Source organism: Tupaia chinensis, unplaced genomic scaffold (assembly GCF_000334495.1).
Source record: "Tupaia chinensis unplaced genomic scaffold, TupChi_1.0 Scaffold000386_1, whole genome shotgun sequence".
NCBI lineage: Eukaryota > Metazoa > Chordata > Mammalia > Scandentia > Tupaiidae > Tupaia > Tupaia belangeri.
This window is the reverse complement of record NW_006159888.1, coordinates 3,479,273-3,486,218: the sequence shown is the minus strand read 5'-3', so window position 1 is coordinate 3,486,218 and position 6,946 is coordinate 3,479,273.

Here is a 6,946-nt window from a genome sequence, read left to right as displayed (position 1 = left end):
ACAGAGATAAAGAAGCCTTTGTTATACATTTACAGGCACCCTAGAGCAAAAACCTCTGTTAAAAAAAATAAAAATAAAAAAGAGCCTCAGGGGAGCTACCTTTATTCTGCTTTGAACAGCTACATCGTTGAGAAATCTAGGTCTCACAGCCACTTTCCACTAAGGCTATTACTTACACCCATTTCTGTTGACCCTTTCAACCTGCAGCACTCCAACCTGCAGAAACTCAAAATTCAGGCTGTGGTAGAGAAGAGTTCCCTCAGGACAATCACCATCACTTTCATGTCTCCTTGTAGACTCTCTCGTGTTCTCTTGCTCTCTCTCTCTCTCTCTCTCTCTCTCTCTCTATTTGCTCTAAGGCAAGCATGTTCTCTAGAGACCAAGAGAGAGGAATTGAGAATGTACCCATCAGGAGAGATAGCCATGCCACAATTCCTTCTCTTCTTGGGATTTTGGGAATCCATACATAGGAACATGGTAGATTTTTCCAAGCCAGTCCAGAACATGAACCATATAGTCAACCATGTGGGATGCAGCCACTTTAACCACTATACCACCAACCGGCCCAAACTTCCAATCTCTAATCTGAGTTTGTTTTTCTTTTTCTGGGCATTGCTGAAAGCAGAAATAAGACGTGAAGGAAACCAGGCTGTGCCACTCTACAATATGCCTGTTTGACATAAGTATTTTTTAAGCTAAAGGCAATTAAAATCCAAAGGCGCTCTCTTCCTTCTCTCTGTTTGCCTAAAAGCGGGACAGATTCACCAAGACAAAAGATCTTTCTATCCTCCTACCTGCCTTTTCCATTTAAAGCCTTTACTGCAGACAGCCCTTAGAGCTTAGAGAGGCACCAGAAGGATTTGTGAGCAGACTCCAGATTTTCCATAAATTACCTTCCCAAATTTTCCCACCTCTAAGAGCCTGAGACTGCTTTCTTCTTTGCCTTTTCCCTTCTCTAAAATGTGTTGCTCTTGGTTGAAGATTTTATATAAGCTGGACTCTGAGGCATTATTTAGCTACTTTTTTCCAACCTGGTATGTACTGTGTGTGTTAATAAACTTGCGTGTAGTTCTCTTATTAATCTGGTTTTTTGCTTTAGAAGTTTGTCCCAGCCACAAACTTATGAGAGCTGAGGAAAAATTGTCTCCCCTTCAGAAGCCATCACACGCTAACATTCGAAATGGTCCCTGCCATTTCTGTAATTCTGCACATGGCTTGCATTCTGTAGTTCTTCAGCAAACAGTCTACCCAAATGTCCTACTGCAGCGTAACAAGGGTTATCAGCTTTCCAGCCTGCGGTATCTGTGCCCCAGGAGCCAGACTTCCTCCACCCTTCACTTCTGTTATATAAAGCACTCTACCTTCAAAATCAGTTAAAAGCAAATCTAAAAGGCCAATTGATAGTAATTCCCCAATAAGAATAACCCTCACTTAAAAACATAATCTTAACTATATAAAGCCAAAATTGGCAGAATTAATAGGAGAAAATAAGAGTCATAATGGTAGCAGAAGATTTTAACATGCTTCTATTGAAAAACAGGTCAGTCAAATGAAAAAAAAGTAAGGATCTATAATAATTGAACAACACAATTAAATAATTTGATCTAATGAATGCATCTATATAAACCCTTTCTCCCAAAATTAGAGAATAAATTATATTTTTCAAAACCAGACCAATAAAATAAAGCCCTGACAAGAAGGATTAAGGGGAAAAAAGGCAAGTTCAGGATAAGCAACACTGATTTCAGAAAGGGGGGAGGGGTTTATATACGACATTATCCAAATATTATCCAAATCATTTTAAATATGAGAGACTACAAATAACTTTATGTTTAAACATCTGAAATGTAGATATAATGAGCTCTATAAAAAATATACATTACCAAAACTACTCAAGAAAAAAGTGAAAAATATGAAGGATTTTTAATTATTGAAGACATTGAAATTGTATTTTTAAAAAAATCTAGCTACAAAATAGATTAAGTCTAAATAGTTCTATAATTGAGTTCTACTAGACTTATTTTATAAGTGTAAAACATTCAATGAGAAACTGGAAAATAACAGTACAAGAAAGGAAAATCATAGTCACTTCATCTTTAAACATAAATACAAAATGAAAAAATAATGAATCTAGAAATAAATATTCAGAACACTGAAATTCAGATACATACACATACTGTGCACATATCTGGCAAAGGAGAAAAATAGCAAAATAATCTCAGTAAATGCCTACATAAGCCTTACTAAAATTTAACTCATTTATAGTTTAGGAAAAAACTCCCACAAAGCTGGAAATAACATGGTAAAGTGCACCTATCAAAAAACCTACAGCAAATCGAATAGAAAAAACAAGTTTTAGAGTATAGTAGGGTAACTAGAGATACCAATAGTTTATTGTATATTTCTTTTTTTTTTTTTAAAACATTCATCCTTATACACTTCTATAGTGCTGTCATCAATACTCCTGGATTATATAAAACTTTAAAGAAGAGTTAACTCCAATTTTTGTCAAGTTATTTCTAAAGATCCAAAGGGAGGAATGCTTCCAAACTCATTCTATGAAGCCTCCATCACATTGATACCAAAAGCAAACAAGGACATAACAAAAAAAAAGAAAACTACAGACTAATATCCCTGATGAACACAGATGTAAAAATCTTCAACAAGATACTAGCAAATCAAATCTAGTAGCAAGAATGGTTTCATAAACACGAAACAATCATTGTACTACACCACATTAACAGAAGGAAAGATTGAAATCATATTACAATATCAATAGATGCAGAAAATGCATTTGGTAAAATACAATACGCAAGAATCTCAGCAAAGTAGGTATATTTCCAAATAGCCAAGATAGAGGGTTTTGAATGTTCCCAACACAAAGTATGACAAATGTTTGAGATGATGAACATGTTTGATCTTTACACATTGTATTCATGTACGGAAAAACTCACTTTATGAGGAAACTCAATGTTATGAAGACAACATTTCTCCAAATCAGCCTATCAATTCACTGCAGTTCCGATCCAAATCCTAAATAACTGGAGACGCAAATATTAAGCAACTTACTTGTTTATCCTATTCTCCCTCATTTCTTTACCATTTTGCACACTGAGCTCTGACCTTTTCTTTCCCTCCTCTGTGCTAACTAAAGGACTTCTAGCATTTAGTCTTAGAATGACAAGCCCTTATAAAACTCTGGTGGCAGAAATAAGAAGAAAATCTGGCCCCTTCCTTGTGGGAGAAGAAAACTGTCACTTAATATCCTCGCTGTGCCTTATTTTTAACAAAATAGCCTTGAAGACTTCCTAGACCATAAATTATCACTATGGCCTATGAAACTAACTTGTAACCTCTAAAAATTATGAAATTTTGATAATTTCCTTATTTTCCCTGTTAATAATATTTATTGTTTATTTATTTATTTTTACATGTTAGTTTATTTATTTATCTATTTTATTTGCTGTGATTTTCAAGCCATCTGGTCTGGATCATGAACCACAGTTGGCCATGTGGGAATCTAGCACCCTAACCACTATACCATCTGCTGGCTCCACCTGCTAATAATATGTGAATTGATATTTTTGTTTTCTAAATGTTATGAATATATGAGTGTATTTTTTAAATTAAAGCAAATGATCATTTCTATTTTCCTCTTCCTCTGTCTGCATGGAGGTTTAAAAAAATAAAACCTATCATTCCATGGAATTTCTCATCAAAAAAAAATAATCTTGCCTCATTTACATTAGTAGAACTAGTCATAGAATTTGAAAAACTAGGAGCCAGCAGGTGGTGTGGTGGTTAAAGGAGCTGGACTCCCACATGGTCCACAGTTCAAGTCCTGGACCTGGTGGCTTTCTCTCTCTCTCTCTCTCTCTCTCTATCTCTATCTCTATCTCTATCTCACTCACTCTCTTCCTCTCTGGTCAAACTAAAAAATAAAATGAATGAATAAATAAAATAAAATAAATATTAAAAAAAGACAGTGTTGTGGGCATTCTCTGTCGCTCCTCATGGAATAAATAAATAAATAAATAAATGTTGAAAAGGGGAAAGAATATGTGCCACACACTGTGGGGTTTTAAACAGAAATTAGTCTCACAGTCTCTGGAGGCCAGCAGTCTGAGGTCAAAGGGTCAGCAGGGCGGGTCCCTGCACAGGCTCCGGGGAGGCGCATCTACAGACTAATATCCCTGATGAACACAGATGTAAAAATCTTCAACAAGATACTAGCAAATCAAATCTAGTAGCAAGAATGGTTTCATAAACACGAAACAATCATTGTACTACACCACATTAACAGAAGGAAAGATTGAAATCATATTACAATATCAATAGATGCAGAAAATGCATTTGTAAAATACAATACGCAAGAATCTCAGCAAAGTAGGTATATTTCCAAATAGCCAAGATAGAGGGTTTTGAATGTTCCCAACACAAAGTATGACAAATGTTCGAGATGATGAACATGTTTGATCTTTACACATTGTATTCATGTACGGAAAAACTCACTTTATGAGGAAACTCAATGTTATGAAGACAACATTTCTCCAAATCAGCCTATCAATTCACTGCAGTTCCGATCCAAATCCTAAATAACTGGAGACGCAAATATTAAGCAACTTACTTGTTTATCCTATTCTCCCTCATTTCTTTACCATTTTGCACACTGAGCTCTGACCTTTTCTTTCCCTCCTCTGTGCTAACTAAAGGACTTCTAGCATTTAGTCTTAGAATGACAAGCCCTTATAAAACTCTGGTGGCAGAAATAAGAAGAAAATCTGGCCCCTTCCTTGTGGGAGAAGAAAACTGTCACTTAATATCCTCGCTGTGCCTTATTTTTAACAAAATAGCCTTGAAGACTTCCTAGACCATAAATTATCACTATGGCCTATGAAACTAACTTGTAACCTCTAAAAATTATGAAATTTTGATAATTTCCTTATTTTCCCTGTTAATAATATTTATTGTTTATTTATTTATTTTTACATGTTAGTTTATTTATTTATCTATTTTATTTGCTGTGATTTTCAAGCCATCTGGTCTGGATCATGAACCACAGTTGGCCATGTGGGAATCTAGCACCCTAACCACTATACCATCTGCTGGCTCCACCTGCTAATAATATGTGAATTGATATTTTTGTTTTCTAAATGTTATGAATATATGAGTGTATTTTTTAAATTAAAGCAAATGATCATTTCTATTTTCCTCTTCCTCTGTCTGCATGGAGGTTTAAAAAAAATAAAACCTATCATTCCATGGAGTTTCTCATCAAAAAAAAATAATCTTGCCTCATTTACATTAGTAGAACTAGTCATAGAATTTGAAAAACTAGGAGCCAGCAGGTGGTGTGGTGGTTAAAGGAGCTGGACTCCCACATGGTCCACAGTTCAAGTCCTGGACCTGGTGGCTTTCTCTCTCTCTCTCTCTCTCTCTCTATCTCTATCTCTATCTCTATCTCACTCACTCTCTTCCTCTCTGGTCAAACTGAAAAATAAAGAAATAAATTTAAATAAAATAATACTTTTAAAAATGTTTTAAATAAGAATTTGACAAACTAATATGGAAAACTCATATGGAAAAGCAAAGGAACAGAGTCAAACCAAGTTTAAATAAGGATAGAAGAGTAGTTTCTGCCTGTCATGTACAATGATATCATGAACCACATAGGTTATGACATCGTCACATTTGCCCAGTGTGAGAGGCTAGAAACGGACCTGGCTGTATCTATCTGCTCTGTCTATAGGCTACTTCCCCTGCCCACTTCCCCTTTAAATGATGCTTTCCTTCTAAACCTCTCCACCTCCCTACCCAACTCTAGTTCCTGACACACCATTATCTTATCAAATGTGTTTATATGATTTACTTTATGAACATTTTAATGTTATGTATAACAGAACATTATGAATACAATAGAAGCAAAATTTTGTCAATTTAACAAAAAAATTAACAAAGTGGGGAGATAATAATTTATTAATACCTATATTATAGTATTTATTTTAAAAATATTTGCAGTTTATCTAAGGCACATGAATCTGATAACATTTGCAGATTCATGGGGAGTCTGGTTAAAAATCTGCAACTGGTTCTCTTAGTTATTGCCCCTTTTGGGACCCCTGTTAATCAATTCTCACTCTCATTTTAATCGAGTTTATCTATTCTCACTTACAGTTTATAAAATTGCAAATGACCATACAGCTTTTTGCAGGAATATCAACTGCTTGGGACCTCTGCTGAATCCTACTGCTTGTCATCCAACATCAAAAACAGCTCTCTCAATGATATACCTCAGGACCACCTCAGTGACCTACCCCTGTCCCTGCTCTCTCACCTAGATCAGATAGGGCGAGAGTTCCAAGATTCCCTATAGGTAGGGCCAGTGCCCCTGACCAGCATGAAGCAGTGACAGAAGATAAAACATCGACCTCCAACTCTCCAAAAATTGTTATGGGGATCACACCTCTCAGGAGGAAAATGCGGCTGCAGAAAGCTAGAAAATGGAAGTGGGTAAGGGAGCTGGAACATCTGCCCATGTAGCTAAGTACATGGACAGAAGAATATAAAACAAAAACAGATTAGGGCAGAAAATTACCCACTCAAATTAGTAGGGGATATCTAGTTGATTAAGCCATATTTGATACAGCCCATGAAATGAACCAGTGGGCCTAGCCACATATGATAGAGCCAGTGAGATGAGAGCAATCAGTGGGCCCAGCCAACGATCAACTAACATGACCTAGATTAAAAAATTAGAAACCTTACTGAATGTAAGGTTTTGAGCCACTCTTTCTCTGCTCAGTCCTGCTCTTAACTTCTCAGGAGTGTGTTTTTGCTTTTACTTAATAAACTACATTTTCCTTTCACAAAATAATAAAATAAAATAAAATAAAATAAAATAAAATAAAATAAAATAAAATAAAATAAAATAAAATAAAAATAAATA